Here is a 24100-nt window from a genome sequence, read left to right as displayed (position 1 = left end):
AAATAAAAATAATCACCCGACAAAAACGGAATAAAAGGGAGAATCTTCTGGAACGTTGGTCTCGGGCTGTCACATGGACGTCGTTCTTTTATCGTTTGTTTTCGTCCGCAGATGAACCCTGCTCTTCTTCATGGTGATTGTATGTATTGTACTGTTGTGACTCTCATGTAGCTTGTGGCGAGTGTAAGCCAACTCCGTATACTCATCTTTTCAGTACATGTACTTGTAACGATATCCATTCTTGTGAAACGACGAGATGCGTTTCTATCCCTATCGAGGCCCTCGTGCCAAAATAAGGATAGGACCGCATCTTGGGCGTTACACTCATCCCGGATGGAATCCACGATGGCCTGCTACTCCGTCATCTATTCCGATTGGGCGACGACGAACTCCGCCTCCGCCTCCGCCATGCTCAAGCCGGTAGCCTCCTCCTCCATGGCCTCCGACTGCTCCTCCTCCATCATGCTCAAGTCGGGAGCCTCCTCCTTCATGACCTCCGACTGCTCGTCCTCCTCCTGCTACTCCTGCTCGTCCTCCTCCTCAACCGTCTTCGGCGAGTCCGGAGGGAGACCCGCAACGATGCGGGTGGCGCAGCGAGCCTGGATCTCTACCTCGATTTGAAGGTGTCGCTCCGGAGTGAGCTACACGTAGGTGGTGATGAGCCGCCGGACCATCCTGACAGAGAAGGAACTGCGGAATGAGATGGACGGGCTCGGGTGGCGGCAAAGAGAAGGAGGAGGCGGATGTGCTAAGGCTAGGGGCGTCAGACGGCTTAAATAGTCGGCCCCAACCTCGAGCGGGGAGCCGAAGCGGCGGCATGCGGTGTTCACACCGCACCGATGGGCGAGGCGCCTGTGAGACCGTTGGATTTCCCGGCGAGTCCACGTGGGGCCAAGACGCCAGTCCGACATGCATAACCGCTCCATATTTGGGCTTGAAATAGGGGGTGCCGGTTAGCCCGAACATTTGAGACCGGTTTGAGAGGTCCGTCTGGGTCGATTTTTTATGACCAGGCAGTGACTGGACGGCCTGTCCGAGCATTCGAGGAGGGTTTGAGAGACCCGACTGTAGATGCTCTAAGTCACGACACATAAATGGTTTCTTAAGCATTGGCTCAAACAAATGTTTAGACACACCACCTAAATTTTAGCGCCTATATTCCGTAGGAATCCCTGCATGGTTTATACAGCATCAGCTCGCTCGGGTTGATTTTTTTTCTTCGCTCGCTAACATGATATCTATAAAAAAAAATAGTTCACAACTATAATAAAAAAGTTTGCAAAAATTGTTTGTGAATTCGAAAAAGTTACTCCCTAGAGCTGCGTCAGTTAATTTGAATCGGAGGAATTACCAATTTTGAAAAACATTCATGAATGCGGAAAGCATTAGCTATCTTGAAAAAGAAACAGGAAATTAAAAAAGATGTTCACAGATTTGAAAATGATAATAATCATAGATTTTAAAGAACATGCGCAATTAAAGAAAAACTCAAGGATATGAAAATTGTGTGTGAATTTTCAAAAGTTCATGCATTTGAAAAAAAATCATGGATTCAAAAATTGTTGGTGAAATATCAAGAGAATCATGATTCTCAAAACATCCATGGATTTTGAAGAATGGTTCGTGATTTGTAAAAAATCATGCATTTAAAAACGTTCATCATTTTTTAAAAGTTAATGAATTTGAAAAAGTTGACAAAATGAAAAAAAGAAAAGAAAGAAAAAGATAAACCAAAAGAAAAACTAACATGCATTACCTCGCTATTTACAACGTGGCTCAACGGAGTAGACGTTAAAATATCGAGACTTATCAGAATTGGGGTCTGTGCTTTATTTTGGGCTTTATGGAATACCAGGAATGATATGATCTTTAATGGCAAGAACTTTAATAACTTTTTGCAGGTTATCTTCAGAGCAACGTCTTGGATCCGTACATGGTCGTCACTCAGCCATGCGGACTCCATGAAGCTTATGGATATTGGGTGCAAGCGATGGAAGATGGTCGCACGAGCTATCTTCAACCGGTTTGGATGGCGTGCTAATCATAGGCTAGATGTATATACATCGTAATCTGTTTTTAGCTACGCCCAATATGGTAGTCATCTTGTCATTTTATCTTTGTTTTACTTTTGAACTTCGGGACCTTGTGGATTTATGACTATTTGTTACTTTTTAAATAAAGATGGTTGCATGCATCGATTGATGCAGAGGCCGCGGGGCTAAGTTCCTCTTTTTCAAAAAAAGGAAAAACTAAATGAAAAAAGAGAGACAGAACAACAAGACTTTAACCATGTAGAAGCTTCCCAAATTCGGAATGCACCAGTAGCTAGCACGTATTTTTTAGAAACTACAACCTTTATTAGTGTTACTAGCAAAAGGGTCCGTGCGTTGCAACGGGAGAAAAAAAAATCATAATCTTTAATGATGATGACCACATTATATTCGCACATCATCGCTTGATTTTGTAATTTTGTGCACAAATGCAAGAAAACATTTCTTCTTTTAAATTTATTCACGAGTTAAAGCAATCTTCACATTTTCAAAAAATATCATGGTTGTCAAAAATCTTGGTAGTTTAAAGAATTATTCTGAATTTCAAGAATTTTTTAGAAAACATACAATAATAATTCGATCCACCCGATAGTTAATTCTTCAAAATTCACACGGGTATATTGTCACAAAGACTTAGAAGCATTACTATTTAACTACATACCTTAGATCCTTTGTGAACATTTTTACAAATATGAGAAAAATTTTAAAATCGAGAACATTTTTACAATTTACAAACATTTACTAAAAATGTGAACATTTTTATATTTCGAACGGGTTTTAAGTATTTTCTTTTGAATTGGCGAACACTTTTAGAATAGACGAACATATTTTTTGAAGTGGGAGGATTTTTAAATTAACGAACATTTTTTGAAATGCGACAAAATTTTCAGAATAAACAAACATTTTTATAAATCAGTAATATAATTTTTAAATTCACGGACATTGCTTTGGAATATGCGAAAATTTACAAAAATCCTGAGCTTTTTTTCACAAGCATTTTATGTTTCCGTGTCTAAGACTCTGACTACCTAACTGATAATAAGTATTGCAATCAAATGTTGAGATGAACTTTGAACAGTATTTAGAAATTGCACATGAAATAATTAACATTCAATTGCTACTTACAAAATTATCTTTGCTTCTGGATGTGCGAATATTATAACAACAGTGTAGCATTGGGGAACTTGTATGTGACAGACTATTGTCTATGGTTCAGTTTAGCCGCTTGATGAAAACAACCCCAAATAACTATTACTCAAGCAGCTTGAACGACGTACATTGACTACATGGGTGGACATAATTCGAGGTCAACTTAATTTAAGCTTTTATTTATTAAAATTTAAAACAAACAAACACATCCCTGTCCTACTTTTTAGAAGAAAAAAATCTAAAAAATTCTGAAAATTGAGACGTTACGCTCCATGATCACATTGATGTTTTTCTGCACATAGTAATCTTCATGTAGTCGCAATTCCATCGTGACGTCGACTACCGATGATGAGTGGGAAATCAAAAGGCATACGGTATTCTTAGCTTTCTACCTGATATTTTAACTTCCCTTGTTTTTAACTAATTCTTCTCTCATCTCCTTTATGAAGCTGATGTACATATATTTAAGAAATTAAATCATTTTCTTTGGGGTTGGAAAACCAAGCAACATATTTTTTTAGGGCTGGAAAACCAAGCAACAAGGAGGCGAAGGAGCAAGCGATGGGATGGGCTCGTCGGCCCCGTTAGTTCTGGGCCTACGGGCCGAGCAGATTACACGAACGCATCCAGCGCCCCTGTAATCTGCCCTAACGGGAGCCCCTCTATATTAATCACCAACGAAGAGGTCGGTCTTCCCCACGCCGCCTCCTCCCATCCCATCTCTTCTCGGCCTCGGCCTCGACCTCGACCTCGATCTGTTCGTTCTTCCTGATCTGTTCGTTCTTCCTGGGGTGATTTGGGTATTGCCATCTGGGTATTGAGCACGGCGGGAATTGACATCTCTTGTTCCTATCTCTTCTGGATTACAAACACATCTCTCCCAACTAGTGCATTCTTCTTGTGATTTGTTCTTGTTTTCCTCTTTTCTTATCGGTGGCCGAGGTTTAAGCTGAATCATAGACAAGCATATGTCCGAATTCTCTTCATGTGGAGCGATCTAATCTTCTCTATGAGGCCAGGCCAGAGATCTTGCTCGTTTCTTGATCCGCAGTTTTATTAGATGCGGTTCGTGGTTCCGATGATGATTAGTGTGAACTTTTCTCAATGAAATCGCTAGTGATTACATAACCTACTGCCTTCCTTCTGAGGGCCCACGATTCCCGCTCCTTTTCTCTGTCGGTTTTGTTCCTGTTTATCTCTGGGCTAAGGTCGGGTCGGATGATGATCACAAGTGCATAGTTCATATGATCAAATCGTGATTACTTGAACAAAAATAGTCTTTCGCTCCTATCTGACGGCCTTGCAACCTCCCCTTTCTCAAACAATATGTTTATCCTTTTTACTTTTTATGTTTTGCAACCCCATGTCTGAATTTGTTGTAGAGGACGGTGAAGATTGATATTTGGTCTCGTTCGTCGTAACTGGCGTTTACTTGCCTTGCCGACCATCCTGCTATATCACCACCCATATTCTGAGTCCTTAATTATTCAGTTTTAGTTTTGTTGTTTGGCCTACTATTAATATAAACTAGTGGGCAAGCATATGTCTCAATTCTCTCTTCCATGTGGAAAGCATAATTAGCAATGCGGTCAAAATCTGATTGCTTTTGTACTATATAACCATATAACTTGTCTGACGTAGGCTGATCATGACATTATAGTCACAGATTACCAAACTGTGATTGCATCCAGAAAGTAGTATTGCTCTTGTAGCTGACGAACTGCTTTCCTGTTTAATTTCAGTTCAAATTGCATATGGGAATCCATGCCCTGCCCAGTAAGGCTATTTAGATTTACGAATGATTTTGGAGAATTGTATTATTTACTTGAATTTGGAGCAGTGACGAGACAATTCGCTTATGATCTCTGAGGTGTGATTATAATTGCTACGTTCTTACCGAGCTCTGTTTCATATGTTCAGAACTGTAATGATAATTCCACTGAACACTAGAAAGCCATTCTATTACACATTACATGTAACCTGTCACATAGTACTAGTTTCATAATAGAGAAATGACAGAATTAAGAATAATACATCTTTTTTTTTATGCGGCACTAGTGTAGTTCAACTATTTTTGAATTGGTAGACTATGTACAAAAGTTACTTTGATGTTTGCAATGATTCTCCAAACCAGTTTGAGGATGATGATTTCATATTTGTCGCCCCAGTCTTAGGATCCGCCTAGGTGGATCTGTGCTGATTGACATACTTCTGAATCTGACTCGGCAGACGAAAATTTTGAACAGTTGGTTCGATTTTCTTTTCTACTTATTTTTCTTGGCTGGTGGTAGTGACGATTTGCAAAATTCAAACACAACAGACAAAATCACAGGTTTTCTCTCAGGAGTTCATTTGTATGCTGACGTGTTTGTTTGAATTTTGATTGGCAGTGACGATGGCAGTGACGATTGGCAGTGACGATTATCCTGCTGAATTGGGCCATGTGACACTTGAGGTTTTAATACTGACGTTCATTGTTCTTGTCTCTGGATCCTTCATTTCCATGCTTCTTTTCGTGGTTAATGTTTTATTTGTATTGGAGTGCTTAATGTTTTGTTTGTATTGGAGGACGTAGTTGCGATGAGGATAACAAGCTCCCTCTTCTGAAAGCATTGATGATATCGCTGGCAGAATCGAACCAAATAAATATTGCCACCACTGAGCAACTCTGTATCTTTGTACAATCTTTGTTGCTTCTTCTTACTTCTACAAGGTATGTTTGGATCGTGAGGAAGTATTGATGCATAATCCAACACTTGATCCGAGGGCAGCTTGAGCCGCCCATATGATGTCATCTTTGCAACTGAATCCATTCGAGTTCAGTGTTATTTTTTCTAAACATTGAAACAATCTCAGGACACCTTCATACACAGTGCTTAATTTTCTGTGAATGATAAGGCATTTATGTTCTGATGATATATCTTATTTTCATCGTTTCTTACATTCTGTGTTCCAAGTTAGATCTATAATGCACTTGAAGCCCATGATGATTAGCTTTATGTTGGAATTACCGTCAGATACCCAATGACGATATTTTTGCGGCTTTCTGAGGCTTAAAACCTATATCTTCCGGTCTTCTGTACTTTTTGCATTGTTAATTTTGTTCATCTTAAATTCCGTGTGAAGATTCTCAGACCATAGGAAGTGCCGTATGACACTGTAAACTGGTGCTTCTGACACTGTAAACTTTGTGGTTTGGTCTGTTCCGAAATCTCTATTTGCAGCTGGTATGGTTCAGCTGTTTGCGTGATTTTAAGTGGTTCTCCGAGGGATTCTCTTGAATTCTGTTAGCATTGTATATGGTTTGTCCAAATAGCTGGTTATTGTGATGATTTTTTTAGAATAGCTAACCGGTTGTGATAAATATGGTGATCAATTGGGGATGCATTTATGGCAATGATGATACGTTAAGGGCTTGTTTCTCAAAACATTCGCAGTTGCCGCCTAAGAGCTTTCGCCCTGCCAGGCTTGAGAGCTAATGCTGCTAATTCCTTCCTTGGATGTCTGAGCCTTATAATATCCTCAATTTATCATTTTTTTTCTCTTAATTATTCCGTCTTCTCCTCTTTGATGCTTTAATCTTGTTAAATGTTACTTTGTTCTGTTGGTTTCACTTGGTGAGCACTGTTCCATGTCAGTCTGCCGTTCTCTTGGTGGATCTGAGTTTACAACGCTCCCAAAAGGTGTTCTGGTGGTGCATAGAGCACAAAACCGTGTAGATCTTTGGTTACGCTCGCCCCCAAATTCCAGTTTAATCTCTACTTTTCTATCTTTTTTTGCTTGTATGTTTTTTATAATGGGATTGATTATATAGTGATTTGAACCTTTGTTGGTGCAGTGATTATATAACATTCCTCGTGCTGATGGGAAATCCCTATGAAGACACCTGTACATCCATAGAATCTGAGCTCCAACAAACATTGTTTCTTCTTTTGCCATTGGTTTCTTAATTTTTCTTTTTTATTTATTTCCGTTTTGCTTTGTTAGTGGTAGTGGCTGATGATTAAACTAAGTTATAGACAAGCATATGTCTGAATTTTCTTCATGTGGAATGATCTAATCTTCTCTATGAGGCCAATGATCTTGCTCGTTTCTTAATCTTCAGTTTTATTCGATGTGTGATGCCGATGATGATTAGTGTGGACCTTTCTTTTTTGAAACCACTAATTACACCCATTAAGGCGTGTGAGTAAGGCAGCCAACCAGGTATATGCCACATGGCGCATGCTTGTTGGTTGTGGTGATTTTATTTTTATTTTTATGGAGATTATTTTTGGAAGATGGAAGTAAGGTTCTTTTTTGAGGAAATATTATGTAGGTTTTTCCTATTTCTTTTAAGATGATGTGATTTCTCTTGATGCGAGAATATTTTTTTGATTTTGATATACAGTGAGGCTTTTTTCTCTGAAAAAATGGAGAAACATGCGCACAACTTCCTCTCAAGCGGCCCGCATGGAGGCTTTTTTCTGTCGGTTTTGTTCCTGTTTTTCTTTGTGCCAAGGTCGGATGATGATCACAAGTGCATAGTTCATATGATCAAATCGTGATTACTTGAACTAAAATAGTCTTTCGCTCCTATCTGACGGCCTTATGACCTTCCCTTTTCTGAGGAGAATCTGTTTGTTATGTTTTGCAAGCGCATGTCTGAATTTGTTGTAGAGGACGGTGAAGATTGATATTTGGTCTCGTTCGTCGTAACTGGCATTTACTGCCTTGCCGACCATCCTGCTATATCACCACCCATATTCTGAGTCCTTAATTATTCAGTTTTAGTTTTGTTGTTTGGCCTACTATTAATATAAACTAGTGGGCAAGCATAAGTCTCGATTCTCTCTTCCATGTGGAAAGCATAGTTAGCAATGCGGTCAAAATCTGATTGCTTTTGTACTATATAACCATATAACTTGTCTGACGTAGGCTGATCATGACAGTATAGTCACATATTACCAAACTGTGATTAAATCCACAAAGTAGTCTTGCTCTTTTAGCTGATGAACTTTAGCTTTCCTGTTTAAATTCAGTTCAAATTGCATATGAGAAACCATACCCTACACAGTAAGGCTATTTAGATTTATGAATGGTTTAGGAGAATTGTATTATTTACTTGAATTTGGAGCAGTGACGAGACAATTCGCTTATGATCTCTGAGGTGTGATTATAGTTGCTACGTTCTTACTGAGCTCTGTTTCATATGTTCAGAACTGTAATGATAATTCCACTGAACACTAGAAAGCCATTCTATTACACATTACATGTAACCTGTCACATCGTACTAGTTTCATAATAGAGAAATGACAGAATTAAGAATAATACATCTTTTTTTTATGCGGCACTAGTGTAGTTGAACTATTTTTGAATTGGTAGACTATGTACAAAAGTTACTTTGATGTTTGCAATGATTCTCCAAACCAGTTTGAGGATGATGATTTCATATTTGTCGCCCCAGTCTTAGGATCCGCCTAGGTGGATCTGTGCTGATTGACATACTTCTGAATCTGACTCAGCAGACGAAAATTTTGAACAGTTGGTTTGATTTTCATTTCTACTTATTTTTCTTGCCTGATGGTAGTGACGATTTGCAAAATTCAAACACAACAGACAAAATCACAGGTTTTCTCTCAGGAGTTCATTTGTATGCTGACGTGTTTGTTTGAATTTTGATTGGCAGTGACGATGGCAGTGACGATTATCCTGCTGAACTGGGCTTTCTAGTATCAGTCTCCATGAGGCTTTCTTTTTGATCTCGTTTCTGCACACAACAAATGCTACTTGGAATCAGTCCCTTTGGCACTTATCTGGGCATGGTCCTTGATGATGTTGGCTCTACGCCAGATCATAACAGCCAATGGTGCTCCGAAACCTGACACTCCAACTGAATCAAGAACGACAATCTAAATAAGCTACTAGCCTTCTCTTTGCTCTTCTTTTCAGTGCACATCTTAATTTTCTTACTGTGAATATACCATGATGTTGCCATGGCTGCTCTTAATTTGATGCTCTCTAGGATTCATGAATAAACCAACAAGTTTACTTAGTTTGAGGTTCTGAAACTGCATCTTTGTGCATGCGCTCCGGTCACAAGTATAATTTGCAACCTTTGAAAGTCACAGAGGGGTATTCAAGATGGAAATCATCGTCAAATGGATCTATAAATTGATCATGGATTACCAACCTGGCTTTTCTTGTGCAGTACAAAGAATGTTTAGATTCTGAAATTGCATGCGTAATGGCCATAGACAAGTCACAACCATTCAACAAAAGCTGATCAAAGAAGTACAAGTACTTAATCGACCTATGTAATTAGTTTTAACACTCCCCTTAATCTACGCTTGACCATGTGGAGTCATCTTCATGATTGTCCGGGAAGCTTTATCATCAAAAACTCTTCTTCAAAAGTTCTTCATAAAGACTTTGATGAAAACCAAATGTAAACTCAGAAAGAGATAGCATAATGTGATTTTATTGAACAAGGATATCTCAAGAAGAGACTCCCCCTGTTGTCCAAGTCTCTAAGTCGTCGCATACCAATTCCGTGAACATATTTTTGGAATGTTGAGTTTGGTAGAGACTCGACCGCATTTCAAGTTTCACCTCGATCAGAGAAAGTTTTACGCACACTTTTAAAACAGAGTTTTGACGATGTCGCGGGCGTGTGTGAGTGCGGTCGGGCTTAGAACGGACAACGACGAGAACCGGCAACTAACAACGGATGCAAGTTCCGATGCAATGCTGATGATGCGCATGATGCGATGATGATGCGACAAATAAAAGTAGACACACGATGAGAACGGAAAGAAAAGGGGAATCTTCTGGAACGTCGGTAGTAAACAAATCAGCAAGGTTGTCACATGATTTGACTTGCAGAATGCTTATTTCCCCGCTTTTCTGAAGATTGTGGAGGAAAAACCATTTAGGAGAAATATGCTTAGTGATATTGCTCTTGGTATATCCTGTCTGCATCTGTGCAACACATGCCGCATTATCCTCATAGATAATGGTGGGTGATTCAATAGAACCAATTTCACATGACTGTTGTATGTGGTTTATCATTTTGCGAAGCCATACACATTCACATGACGCTTGAAATAATGAAATTATTTCAGAATGATTGGTAGATGTAGCCACTAGAGTTTGTTTGGAAGACTTCCATGATATAGCTGTACCACCATATGGGAACACAAAACCGGTCTGAGATCTGGCATTATGGGGATCAAACAAATAACCGGCATTTGCATACCCAATCATATCAGAGTCCAGATTTTGCTGGAACTGAAAAAATAGGCCAAGATGCCTTGGAGATATCGAAAGATATTCTTTACTCCAGACCAATGTCGTTTGGTGGGAGCTGCGCTGTGTCTAGCAAGTAGATTCACTGCAAATGCAATACCAGGTCTTGTGCAATTTGCAAGATACATAAGCGCTCCAATTGCACTAAGATATGGAACTTCAGGTCCCAACACCTGTTCTCCATCATCCCTCGGTCTGAACGGGTCTTTCTCTACGTCTAGAGATCGAACCACCATAGGAGTTTTAGATGGATAGGATTTGTCCATATTGAATTTCTCCAATATTTTCTGGATATAGGCAGCTTGGTGTACCATGATTCCTGAGGGAAGGTGCTCAAGTTGAATACCTAAGCAAAACTTGGTTTTACTCAAATCCTTCATCTCAAATTCCATCTTTAGGTGATTGCGTGCTTCATCAATGTCTGGTGCACTGCCAATGATGTTGAGATCATCAACATACACAGAAATGATGCAAAATCCTGTAGAGGACTTCTTAATGAAGGCACATGGGCAATCATCACTATTGGAGTAACCTTTCTGAAGAAGGAACTCACTTAGTCGGTTATACCACATCCGTCCCGACTGTTTTAAGCCATACAATGACTTATTCAGCTTTACACAATACATGTTGCGTTTTGCACTGTTATTTGGGACGGAGATTCCGTCAGGAACCTTCATATATATGTCCGAATCTAGTGACCCGTAAAGATATGCGGTCACGACGTCCATCAACTACATGGATAGACGATTTTGCACTGCCATAGATATAAGATATCGGAAAGTGGTTCCACTCATTACTGGAGAGTATGTTTCATTGAAATCAATGTCGGGTTTCTGCGTAAAACCTTGTGCTACGAGCCTTGCTTTATATCTCACCATCTCATTGTTCTCATTCCGTTTTTGGAGGAAAACCCATTTGAATCCCACGGGGAAAACATTGGGAGGTGTAGGTATTGCTTCAGTGAATACCTTCATTTTGTGAAGCGAGGCAATTTCTGCTTGGATTGCATCCTTCCATTTAGGCCAGTCGGAGCGCCTTTGGCACTCGACGATAGACCTTGGATCATGATCAGTGATAAGGGTATCTGCAATCTTTTCAGCAAAATATATGTCGACAGTTGTAGTCTTGCGGTCAAATGATTCTCCAGAATCAACATAGTTGATGGAAATTTCCTGCACCCCTAGAGACTCTTCGTGATTTCCCAATACGGTTGAGTCTCGGTGTTCCGATGTTCCAGCCAGTTTGTGCACACTGGAGCTGGGTTGTGGAGGTTGTCCTTTCACTGGGTGTGAACTACCCATCAGGTGATTGTCAACGTTGAGTTGACCTGCATTTACTAACTCCGAGGATTTTCTCCTCGATTTCCTTTGCTGCTTGCTAGAAGCTAGCTCCAGGTCAGAGGCCATACTACTCCCCCTCTTTTTAGGAACAGGGAGTTGAGTGGTTTTTATTGGTACCTCCACTCTTTCTGATGTGTTTCTGGCCGGATTTAAGGATTTTGTAACACCTTTTAGATCAGTAAATGAATCTGGCAGATTATTTGTAAGATGTTGCAAATTAATGATCTTCCGAACTTGAAGTTCGGTCTCATGGGTACGTGGATCAGAGGATGAAATGGTTTGAGCATTCCAATCAATTTTCGGGCATTCTTTCTGGTACTTGAAATCTCCCCCTAATGCTGGAAAATGTTCCTCATTAAATATGCAATCAGCGTGAAGGGCTGTTAACAGATCCCCAGTTAGGGGTTCCAGGTACTTGATAATCGACGGTGATTTGTACCCCACATAGATCCCCAACTTTCTGTGTGGGCCCATAGATGTCCGCTGTGGTGGTGAGATCGGGATGTATGCAGCACATCCGAACTTACACAGATGGGAAATGCTAGGAGGATTTCCACGTACCAATTCCAGAGGGGAAGAACTGTGATATGCAGTTGGCCTCAATTGTATCAAGTCAGCACCGTGTAAAACTGCATGACCCCAACAAGAGGTTGGCAAGTTGCAATTCGTCAACAAAGGTCTTGCAATGAGTTTAATCCTCTTAATTAATGCTTCAGCCAAACCATTTTGTGTATGGACATATGGAACAGAGTGCCGAACTTCAATCCCCAAAGCCATGCAATAATCATTGAAAGCACGTGAGGAGAATTCTGCAGCGTTGTCCATTCGAATTTTCTTAATTCGACTTTCAGGATAATGGGCTTGCAACTTAATGACTTGCCTCATTATTTTGGCAAATGCATGGTTTCGTGTGGACAGAAGACACACATGTGACCATCGTGTAGATGCGTCAATCAGAACCATGAAATACCGTAATGGTCCAGATAATGGTTGAATAGGACCACAAATGTCTCCTTGAATACGTTCAAGGAACTGAAGTGGTTCAGCTTGTATTTTGAGATGCGAGGGCCTCAAAATTAGCTTTCACGTGGCACAAGATGTGCACACAAAATGAGAAGATTGAGGAAATTTTGACTCAAGCAAATTATGACCAATGGAATTGCTAGTAATTTTTCTCATCATCCCGATTCCGGGATGGCCTAGGCGATCATGCCAGGTTTGGAATGCGTCAACATTTTGAAAAATTACTTTGTATGCAACATGTTCCACGGGTTTGATGTACGTATAGTACAAACCAGACGATAGAGAAGGAATTTTCTCATGTACCTTTTTGCCATATCCGTGATTTTTAGTAAAGAGTAGATACTCCTCTTTGTTGTCTTCATGGGTTTCAATATGAAAACCATTCTTACGGATATCTCGATAACTGATCGGGGTACGTGAAGAATCAGGATACAATAAAGCATCCTCGATTGTCACTTGTGTACCACCTGGGAGGGTGAATATGGCACGTCCAGTACCAACAATCACTGTATCGCGTCCAGCGATAGTTAGAATATCTCCATTCATCTTTTTCAGAGTTTGGAAATATTTCATCTCCCTCAGTATGGAGTTTGTGGTACCACTGTCCACAAGGCATAATTCCTCTTCCATCGGATTGTCCCCGTAGAAAAACTATATAAAAACGAAAGAATTTTCAATAAGAAAACCTTATGTTAATGCATAGAATACAATCTTTATTATATCAAATGTGCTGATACAATACAATATAAAGACGACAACAAACTTATGTTCTTATTACAATCATCACAAATGGACATAGTTAAATAGATCACTAAGGAGGTCGAGGGACTAGTCAAAGTCGCCAAACACATCGTTTGAGGTGTACTCAAGTAACATGGCCTCCGTTTCAGCAGGGTCCTCAAGTGGATAAGGAATCATGGCGTTGCTCGGTCCAGGAGGAATATCCTGAGAATCGCCAGCTCCATTTGCGCTATGCGGATGTAGGTTGAAGTTAGCTTCAAGCCTTTTCCCTTGAGGTGCTTTGCGTCCCTGAGATTGCTGGTAGAGCATGACCAGATGCTGGGGCATTGAGCACTTTTCAGTAGAATGCAAGTAGCATCCACACTTGTTGCGAAGTTCAGATTTATCGAACTTTGGCTTTGCAGTGCCTTTGCCTTTGCCAATGTTTCTGAATTTTCTGTTCTCATTGCGCTTGTGCTTGTGCTCAGAATTGGAATGTTTACCTCAAAAGGTACCATTAAACTTCTGTCTATTCGCGACATTCAGATGGACTTCAGGTAAAGGTTGTGCCCCAACTGGGCGCTGAGAGCCATTCTTAGCGAGTAGCTCATCATGCTTTTCAGCCTGAAGTAACATGTGAATAAGCTCGGAATAGACAGTGTAGTTGCGAGCACGGTTTTGCTGTTGGAGGATCCTATCAGAAGGGAGCATAGTAGATAATGTTTTCTCTATCATCTCCCCTTGAGTAGGTTCCTTCTCACAAAAACGTAGTTTGGAACATATCTTATGAACAACATGATTGTACTCACCAATGGACTTGAAATCCTGAAGGCGGAGATGAGTCCAATCATGGAGTGCTTCACGCAGGACCACTGCCTTGTGCTGTTCATACCTCGTTTTGAGGGCCAGAAACAGAGTACTAGGAGATTCCTCCTGTAAATACTCAGACTTGAGATCTGGATGAATATGGTGCCTTATGATGAATAAGGCAACATAATTCTGCTGTTCTGTCAGCGGCGTGGCTCTAGCCGGGAGAGGAGTCTCCAGGGGCTGGATTGCACGCGCTATCCCACGGGACGCAAGACTGATCTTGATGTCCATAGCCCATGTAGGGTAATTGTGGCCATTGAGGGCAAGCTCCTCAAATTCTTTGGCAGTCATCTTGGCCTACATGGGGAACCAGAGATAATTAATTTACGGGCGGTAAATTAAAAACCATCATGGTTGTGTAATAAGAATGCAAAAATTTGATAGTCAAGTGTAAAACTTGAAAAATTCTTAACCTCAATTGTGTGAACATAACACATTGAAGATCATTTAGATCTCACAGTAATAGGCTGCATGGCCATTACCTTGTGTATGCTACAATTTAGATATAAGGAATACACGTTGAAGGTAATCACTTGTCGAGATTGACAAAGCGTAGACCTTACAGTAAGAGGGGATAGTCTGCATATGTGCAGTAGATCACAACTCATTACCTTGTGATTCCAAATAAGACGAGGGAGAATTATTTAAAAAATTTGCAAGTTTGATGCGAGAGAAGCTGATCTCAATCACAATAAGAAACATGTTAAAAAAATGTGGTAAACACATGAAACATGTCATTATGCCCAGATGAAATCCGGTACTTTATTTATATCATCAATCCATTGCATAATATAAACACACTTATAATTACACAAATGTTAAACTAGAATAAATCTAGAACTAGACTAAGTGTAAATAGTAGTACTAAGACAGTACTAAACATAGTCTAGAACTATACTATTTACAATAATTAGTACTAACTAGTACTAAACAGAGAAATAAGAAAAAGAAAGAGAGAGAACAAAAAATTATAGAACAACGGCCGGCCAGGGCAACACATGCGCTCGCTTGGACATCCTTTGCCTGTCCAAAACACAACACGTGTGTGGGCCTGGACAGCACACCACCGCATAAGGCAGAGAGAGGAGGTGGGATCGGTTCCTAGATCCGGTTCCAGATCCATCCCAAGCACCGCTCCTCTCCCCAACCAGCACCGCTCCTTTCTCCACCACATGTATCGAGGCCATCCCCACCACCGCGCGAAGACCACAGGAAGCCCGCCGACGGGAGTGAGGGCTGCCTCCCTGGCTTCTCCGGTGATCATCGGCGCAGCACGGAGGATCCCTCCTCGTCAGAAGAAGAGGAAATGACGACCGGGTCCTGGGGGACAGCTCCGAGGCCAAGGCCGAGGCCGAGGCTCGCCGGAGCCCACGAGCCGGCGGGGCGGCCGGGCTGGTGGTCGAGGGCAGCGACGGCGTGCCCAAAGAGGCGGCCGAAGCGCCGCTCCGCGCGGCTGCTCGGGCCCGCGTTCATCTCCTGCGGTGGTCGGGCATTGGCCACGACGCCCTCCATTCCTGCTCCGAGGCGGACGACACCGGAGGCACCGGTGGGCGTTGAGACGAAGCCGAGCGCCTCCTCCGCGGTCACCTCAGTGCGCATCGGCACAGGTAAGTAGCCGGGCGGGCGTCGACTTGGGCCGACATCCTCGGCGGCGGGCGTTGGCGTGCGCGGAGGCAGCCAGTGCGCCAGCGGAGGAGGGGGCGGAGGCGGGTCCGCCTGCACCATCGGTGCGGCATGGCCGGCGAGCAGCCACAGGTCAAGGCCGACGGGAGCGCCCTGGGCGGCGTCCTGTGTGGCGCGCTGGCCACCCGCATGCCTGGGGGGGGGGGGGTGGTAACCGCCCCGTGCGAAGCCACCGGCGGCATTCTGACCGCCTCCAGTGGCACCCCGGCCACGTGCAGTGGCGTTCCGGCCGCTTCCAGTGGCGTTCAGGCCGCGTCCAGCGAGGGTACGGTGGCGACGGGCAACGAGGCGGTTCCGGTGGTTGTCCTCCCTAATGAGGCGAAGGAAGAAAGTAGTCAGGGGCGACATCTCACCAGAGGCGAGTCTTCCTTCCCTTCTCTGTTTCTCTATTCGCTCCTTTTCTGGTAGACAAGTGCTGATAACGTGAAACGAATCAAAGTGATTGATCTGTCATTGTCGATGGTTATAGGGAGTATATATAACTCGTGGAGAGACGCGACGATAGAGAGGAGATGCGTCGGTTCCAGGGAGTCGGGAGAGAGACGCCCGTGCGGGAGGAAACCGCTTGAACGGTTACTGAAGAGGAGATTTTCCCCTAATTTATGTAATTAGTTTTAACAAGTTTTACTTGCAAACTCAATCCATCCATCCCTCTTTTTTGTTATGCTGGCAGGTTGGTGCGTGTGGCTAGATGGTAGATGAATCGCTCCGTGGTGTGGCTGTTCATGTGGATGGATGGTTAACATGTATCAGTGTGCATACATGCAATGTAGCTGCAGTATGTCTTCAACTACATCTCATAATCGAGTTTCTCAACAAAATCTGGGTCTAATTTGGAGACACATTAATCTGTGATTCTATTACGAGTTATGAGCCCATAATTAACTTGATGACCAATATGCGAGAGGCTGAATATGCACTTCCCATTTTTTAATTTTGCTTTCCAGGAGGAGACTGGATTTCCTTCTCCTAGAGTGGATAAAGTCCGGAGAAGGAAGATGTATAAGACATCAAGACAAAGATGAAGAGGAAGGAGGACTAGCAAATTAATTAAGGAGGCATGTAAGAAAGCACATGGATTCTGTTAAGAAATATGCAACTTGTATTCCCATGAGGCCATAGGCCGATATATATACATGTACATGTGTGAAATATATGCAGGAAACCCCTTATACAATGGGATAAGTACAAAAGGGTATATGGCTATATTATATATACTCTAACACCCTCCTGAAACTCATGGTGGATGAACAACACTGAGTTTGGAGAGATAGAAGCCATATTGCGCTCTAGTCTCGGCCTTCGTCAGGAAATCCGCCAACTGTAACTCGGAAGGTACATACTAAAGAGCAATAACCTGATCCTGCACACCAGCGCGTACATAGAAAACATCAACACCAATATGCTTGGTGAGCCCAGACTTCACAGGATCGCGCGGAATGCTGATAGCACCTGTACTGTCAGATAAGAGTAGAGTAGGTGTAGTGATAGAAACATAAAAATCCTGAAGTAACCATCGTAACGAAATCACCTCTGCCATCAAAAGAGCCATCGATCGCAACTCAGCCTCTGCACTCGAGCGGTAAATTGCGGTCTGTTTCTTCGTCTTCAAGGCAATGAGAGAACCACCAAGAAAAACACAGTAAGCAGAAAGTGAACGGCGATCTGAAGGATCACTAGCCCACGTAGCATCCGAATAGGCCTGAAGCTGTAAAGAACTAGAGCGAGGAAATAATGGACGGTAAGAGATCGTTCCCCGAAGATTTCGGAGAACGTGAAGGAGGTGACTATAGTGAACCGAGGTGGGAGCGGAGACAAACTGACTGAGAATATGAACCGGATAAGAGATATCCGGATGAGTGACAGCTAGATAGACAAGACTGCCAACAAGATGACGATAACGTGTCGGGTCAGGTAGGGGGTCACCATTAGTATCACAGAGGTAAACATTAAGCTTCATGGGAGTCTCAACAATGCGCTCATCAGTAGGAGCAGCACGAGAAAGAAGATCCTGAATAAACTTTTCCTGGGATATAAAAAAGCCATCAGAGGTAGAAGAGACATAAGAAACTGCTCGCTAAGATCAGACATAAGAAACTGCTCGCTTAGACGGGCCTTTACAAAGGCAATATACTCGGGGTCATCACTAGTGATGATCATGTCATCAAGATAGAGAAGAAGAAGAGTCCAACCACGCGGAGAAAGGTGAACAAACAATGTTGGATCATGAGCACTTGTTGAAAACCAGCGGCAATCACCATAGAGGCAAAACGCTTAAACCAGGCATGCGCCGGGGGGGGGGCTTGCTTAAGGCCATAGAGAGAGCGACGGTGACGGCATACCATGCCATCTGGAACAGAATACCCAGGTGGTGGCTGCATGTACACCTCCTCACACAGCTCACCAATAAGAAAGGCATTCTTAACATCAAGCTGAGATATAGACCAGTGGCGTGCAGAGGCCACGATAAGAAGTGTACGAATAGTGGTCATATGGGCCATAGGAGCAAAAGTCTCGTCGTAATCACGACCATGCTCCTGCTGAAAGCCACGAGCCACAAGAAGAGCTTTGTGACGCTCAAGAGAACCATTAGAGCGAGTCTTAACCTTGTAGACCCACTTACAAGTGATGGGACGGACACCGGGAGGAAGGGAAACAAGATCCCATGTACCAGTGCGTTCAAGAGTAGCAATCTCCTCTGCCATTCAGGATGAACAACAACCTCATGATAAGAAGTCGTCTCAAGAACAGCAGCACCAGCGGTGGGAAATCCAAGGCGATCAACAGGCGAACGAGGACGAGGACGCAAGCCATGGGTAGGCTGAGACGAGGAGAACGACACATCCGCAGAGGTATCCACATGACGTGAATGACGAGTGTAACACCGAGGAAAAGATGGAACAATGCAAAGAGGAGGCGTCAAGGTAGAATCAGGGGGGGGGTGGGTGGGGATGAAGAACTCACCGAAGATGAAGGTGCAGAATCCGGTGACATGCTAGGTGAGGAAATAGTGGGAGATGGTGACGGCAAATCGGCAAGAGGTGGAGAACCAAAGGTAGCGGAACGAATAGATAAAGGTTCGATGGGGATGAGAGGTGTGTCAGGAAAAGTGAGGAAAGAGATATCCTCCACTGAGAAGGTCGAGGAAGATGGGCGCAGGTAGAAGGGACGAGACTCATCAAAAGTCACATCCCGAGAAATACATATCCGACGACCAATAGGATCCCAACAACGGTAGCCCTTATGCTCATCACTGTAGCCTAAGAAGACACACTCAACAGACCGAGCGGTCAATTTGGTGCATTCACGAGGGGCAAGGAGAACATAGCAAACACAATCAAACAAATGAAGCGTCGAATAATCAGGAGAACGATCAAACAGATGCTCGAAAGGAACAGCACCTTGCAAAGCAGTGGATGGCTGAAGATTGATGAAATAGGTGGAAGTGGAGACAGCCTCATCCCAAAAGTGAGGCGGAAGAGAGGCAACGATCATCATTGCACGAGCCGTATCAAGAAGGTGGCGATGCTTGCGCTCAGCCACGCCGTTCTGAGCATGAGCACCAGGACAAGAAAACTGAGCAAGGGTACCATGCTCAGCAAGAAATCCATGCAACATCTTGGAGATATACTCTCCAGCAGAGTCAGCACGAAACACTCGAATAGGCGAAGAGAACTGAGTGAGAACCATGGCAGAAAAACACTTATAGATAGATAAGACCTCACTACGAGAAGACATGAAATATATCCACGTGTGTCGAGAGAAATCATCTATAAAGATAATATAGTAGCGATGACATCCTTTCGAAGCAAAGGGAGCTGGACCCCATACATCAGAGTGAACAAGGTCAAAAGGACGCTGAGACACAGTCTTGCTACGAGGATAAGGTAACTGAACCTGTTTACCAAGCCGACAACCTTGACAGTCTAAAGACACACCGCCAGAGACGGATCCAAGAAGACCACGCCTAACTAAGGCTGGGAGACGAGAGCCACATAAGTGACCAAGGCGATGATGCCACTGCTGAAAAGAACTGGTAGCGAAGGCAACAAAGTTGGAGGGACTGGCAGCGGTGGCAGCGGATGGAAGGTGAAGCCAGTCAAGCTCCGAGAGACTCCGAGAGTGACGGCGCCAGGGGCAAGCACCAAGAAGAGCACCAATGTGATGGTCCAGAACTGAACATGAGTCAAAGTCAAGAATGACCCTGCAACCAGAGTCAACAATCTGACCACCAGAAATGAGCTGCATGGTAAGCCGAGGAACATGAGCAACATCGGAAATATGAAAAGATGCAGCGCTAAGAGTACCTCGACCAGTAACCGGGATAGAAGTACCATCAGCAGTAAGAACATGAACAGGAGAATCGAGAGGTCGAGTAGATGACAGAGTTGATGAATCACGAGTCATATGAAAAGATGCTCCAGTATCCAGAATCCATGGGGATGTACCTGCTTGTGTAGAAGGTGGTCTCACAATGCCAGAAGAGTCCGTAGCAAAACCAATAGAACCTGTCGATGAAGAACCAAAAGATGGAGCTAACAGACATCAAAATCGCCCAATCTCCTACTCAGTCAGGGGCGCAACTGAAGATGTCGATGTAGACGCACCCGACAATAGAGAGTCGGAGGCAATCAACAGGGCACGAAGTCATGCAATCTCGTCCTTGGTGAAGTACACAACTGAAGTAGGCAACATAGTGGCACGAGGACAGAAGCGACCACCACCACCTGTGGAAGCCACTAAATATGGCTGTGTAGCATGATCAGTATCATCGGCAAAGGCCGGTGGAGAAGACGAGGCCGTGTGCAGACAAGCACCGAGCGCCAAGGGAAGACGCGTGGACAAAGCGCAGTCCATGGAGTCATAGGCACCAGGACAACCGATGAAAGTCGTGAGAGGTGTCGGGGAAGAGCGGCATGCACCGATGAAAGTCGTGGGAGGAGTCAGTGTAGAGCAACAATCACCATATGTGGAGCTCGCAGGAGGAGCAGCAGAAGAACTACCAGCACAGCCGTCACGAGTCACCGGGAAGCAAGGGACTACAACGTTGCGCGCTGGTGCAAACATTTTTTTTTTTTTACCAAAGAAACTGAGTAAACAAAAAGCAGACCAGGACCAAGCCTGCGATGTGGCAGAATCTGGAACCTCTTCGATCTGCTTCGTGGGAATCCTGAACCCGGCTTGGAGGCTGTTCTGCCTGATCTGGAACCCAGCCTAGAGGCAGCTCGATCTGGAACCACCCGACCTGGAGAGACAACCTGGAGAGATCGGCAGCTGGTGGGGAGCGCGGGAGACCAGCGCAGGTGGCGGCGAGCCCCAATGAAGGCGGCAACCGGCAGCGAGCTCCAGCGAAGGCGGCGGCTGCGATCCAGGGTAGAGAGGCGATCGGTGGTAGAGCAGGAATCGACGGCAGGACGTGACAGCTCGAGTGGATCGAGAGGGGGGGCCGGCGGCTGGATCCAGACAACAGGGGCAGCTGGATCCGATCCCAGCGGACAACACCAGCGGTCACCAGCGGGAGCGGCTCGATGGAAGTCCTGGATCCCGATCCAAATGATGGGGCAGGAGAGAATCGGCCGTGGGATCGACCGGCAGCAGAAGCGTACGTGGGAACCGGCGACAGGAGCAGACGTGGGGACCGGCGGCTACGATGGGGAGGAAAGCAGCGGCGGCGCCACGAAGGATCAATAGCATGAGTTACGACGTGCAAAAAATTGACCTAGCTCTAATACCATGTTAGGAAATATGCAACTTGTATTCCCATGAGGCCATAGGCCAATATATATACATGTACATGTGTAGAATATATGCAGGAAACCCCTTATATAATGAGATAAGTACAAAAAGGTACACGTGTATATTATATATACTTTAACAGATCCAAGGATCTATATGTCAACTTCCTTCTAGTACGTACATTTTGTACAACTTCTCACAGCGGGCAAGTAACACTAGTAGGAAACATGCCTTTGGATCGAAGTATTAGTCCCGGTTGGCTTTTGAACTGGACTAATGCTGCCACTAGTCCCTGTTCATGAGGCTAGGCTTTAGTCCCGCTTCATTTGTGACCGCTAGTCCCGGTTGGTGTTACCAACCGGTACTAAAGGGGTGGTGGCAGGCTGGTGACAGACTGTGGCCCATGCAAGGCCCTTTATCCCGGTTTGTAACACCAATCGGGACTAGTGGGAGCCACTTAGTCCTGGTTGGTTATACAAACCGGGACTAAAGATCTCCCTATATAAGCCCTTCATCCAGGCCGAGCCCATTTCCCGATTTTCTCCATTCCCCTCTGTGTTCTTCCCCTTAGCTCGAGCTCATCCTCCATTTTTTGCCAAGATTTGTCAAGATTTGAGGCACCCCATCTCTCCAAGTGTTCATAAACGTTAGCAACTTTGTCCTTTTATCTCTTATTGGTAGATTAGTGTGTGCAATGCTCTATAAGTATAGTAATTTGTGGGTTTTAGTTTGGGGAGTAATTTTGTGGGAGTTTATTTGAGTTATATGCAATCTAATCTCATATTAGCTTCTTATTTTCATATGTGTAGGTGTGGTTTGCTTAATGCCTTCCCGTCCCCGTCCTAACCACCATCTATCGCCCCCACCGTCTCGTCGTCGGCACCACCTTGGTGATCCTCTTGTTCTTATCCTTTTATACAAGAAAAATCTTATTTGTATGATTTAGATAGTTCTCTTACATGCATGATTGTTTGTTATACATAGTGCCATGGTCTTGATATCCGTCCCCGCCGGCCCTCGTCTGATTTATGATCCGGATGTGGTATATTATCTTTTATAAGTATTTGTTGCATTTCTCATTTATGACAATTATGCCCATCAAGTTGACATAGATATTTTTATCTAGAAGGTATGTGAACCGAAAATTGCAACCGACCCTCTTGTCGAGAATTTATATTTAGTTGAAAAAGAAAACGAGTATTTGAAAGAAAAATTGAAAAGAATTGAAGAAGAGAAGATGAAATTGAAGTTCTATGTTGCCGATGTTGTCGATGATCACAAAAAGATGGATGCAATGCGCTTGAAGATTAGAAAGATTAGAAAATATGTCATTAATAAAGAGGCTAGGTATCACTATGTTGTTGGATCAATTGTTACCTTAGTTGCGATTTTGATGCATTTGTTGTTGCATTTAAATGCTTTAGCTAGATACTCTTGTATGTTCATTTATAAGAATAACTGTGTATGAACTTTATGTATGAACTTGTATTAATTTGGTCTTTTCGGTCTTGTGTAATGAAGATGAACCGACAATGGATGTACGATGACCGACGCTCTCCCCAGTACATTGATGGTTTGCATAGTTTTCTGCATGCGGCCGAGGCAAACCAGCGGGATGATTTTATGTCTTGTCCATGTGCTGTCTATAAGAATGATAAAATTTACTCTAAGTCAAGAGTCATTCACGTCCACCTGTTTATGTCCGGTTTGAGGTCCGGCTATAACTGTTGGACCAAGCACGGAGAAAGAGGGGTTCTAATGGAAGAGATGAAGAAGAAGAGGATGATGACGGCTATCCTTTGTTCCCTGAATAAGATGGTACTACAATGAGGGAAGAAGCTGAAGTAGAGGCACCAGATGAGCCCCGTGATGATCTTGGTCGGGCCATTGCGATGCAAACAGAAACTGCGTAAATGAAAAGGAGAAGTTGAAGTTGCAGCGCATGTTAGAGGATCACAAGAAATTGTTGTACCCAAATTGCGAAGATGACAACAAGAAGCTGGGTACCACACTGGAATTGCTGCAATGGAAGGCAGGGAATGGTGTATCTGACAATGGTTTTGAAAAGTTGGTGAAAATGTTAAAAGAAGGTGCTTCCAAAGGACAACGAATTGCCCGACAATACGTACGAAGCAAAGAATGCTATCTACACTCTAGGATTAGAGGTGCAGAAGATACATGCATGCCCTAATGACTGTATCCTCTACCGCGATGAGGAGTACGAGAATTTTAATGGATGTC

At 43.5% G+C, this 24100-nt stretch overlaps 12 non-coding genes and 1 pseudogene across 12 annotated transcripts; all 13 read left to right on the top strand.

The window, feature by feature from the left end:
- Positions 1-4273: 4273 nt before the first annotated feature.
- On the top strand, positions 4274-4351 carry LOC123423983. The gene has a single exon (XR_006621490.1). It is a non-coding gene; the product is annotated as a small nucleolar RNA U83 (small nucleolar RNA).
- Positions 4352-4409: 58 nt separating this feature from the next.
- LOC123423446 lies at positions 4410-4503 on the top strand. The gene has a single exon (XR_006621075.1). It is a non-coding gene; the product is annotated as a small nucleolar RNA snR60/Z15/Z230/Z193/J17 (small nucleolar RNA).
- Positions 4504-4583: 80 nt separating this feature from the next.
- LOC123423893 lies at positions 4584-4679 on the top strand. Its single transcript, XR_006621420.1, has one exon. It is a non-coding gene; the product is annotated as a small nucleolar RNA Z43 (small nucleolar RNA).
- A 658-nt stretch (positions 4680-5337) lies between these two features.
- Positions 5338-5424, top strand: LOC123424031. The gene has a single exon (XR_006621522.1). It is a non-coding gene; the product is annotated as a small nucleolar RNA U31b (small nucleolar RNA).
- A 346-nt stretch (positions 5425-5770) lies between these two features.
- On the top strand, positions 5771-5866 carry LOC123422708. The gene has a single exon (XR_006620664.1). It is a non-coding gene; the product is annotated as a small nucleolar RNA R30/Z108 (small nucleolar RNA).
- A 54-nt stretch (positions 5867-5920) lies between these two features.
- Positions 5921-6013, top strand: LOC123424038. The gene has a single exon (XR_006621529.1). It is a non-coding gene; the product is annotated as a small nucleolar RNA snoR31 (small nucleolar RNA).
- Positions 6014-6177: 164 nt separating this feature from the next.
- LOC123423981 lies at positions 6178-6258 on the top strand. Its single transcript, XR_006621488.1, has one exon. It is a non-coding gene; the product is annotated as a small nucleolar RNA snoR77Y (small nucleolar RNA).
- A 55-nt stretch (positions 6259-6313) lies between these two features.
- On the top strand, positions 6314-6473 carry LOC123423947 (annotated as a pseudogene).
- A 118-nt stretch (positions 6474-6591) lies between these two features.
- Positions 6592-6712, top strand: LOC123422596. The gene has a single exon (XR_006620594.1). It is a non-coding gene; the product is annotated as a small nucleolar RNA SNORD14 (small nucleolar RNA).
- Positions 6713-7028: 316 nt separating this feature from the next.
- Positions 7029-7113, top strand: LOC123424027. The gene has a single exon (XR_006621518.1). It is a non-coding gene; the product is annotated as a small nucleolar RNA snoR8a (small nucleolar RNA).
- A 584-nt stretch (positions 7114-7697) lies between these two features.
- On the top strand, positions 7698-7791 carry LOC123423428. Its single transcript, XR_006621072.1, has one exon. It is a non-coding gene; the product is annotated as a small nucleolar RNA snR60/Z15/Z230/Z193/J17 (small nucleolar RNA).
- Positions 7792-7860: 69 nt separating this feature from the next.
- Positions 7861-7955, top strand: LOC123423873. The gene has a single exon (XR_006621409.1). It is a non-coding gene; the product is annotated as a small nucleolar RNA Z43 (small nucleolar RNA).
- Positions 7956-8615: 660 nt separating this feature from the next.
- On the top strand, positions 8616-8702 carry LOC123424029. The gene has a single exon (XR_006621520.1). It is a non-coding gene; the product is annotated as a small nucleolar RNA U31b (small nucleolar RNA).
- Positions 8703-24100: the final 15398 nt, after the last annotated feature.

The sequence above is a fragment of the Hordeum vulgare genome, chromosome 1H, assembly GCF_904849725.1.
Source record: "Hordeum vulgare subsp. vulgare chromosome 1H, MorexV3_pseudomolecules_assembly, whole genome shotgun sequence".
Classification (NCBI taxonomy): Eukaryota; Viridiplantae; Streptophyta; class Magnoliopsida; order Poales; family Poaceae; genus Hordeum; species Hordeum vulgare.
This window is presented reverse-complemented; position numbering and strand designations above follow the sequence as displayed.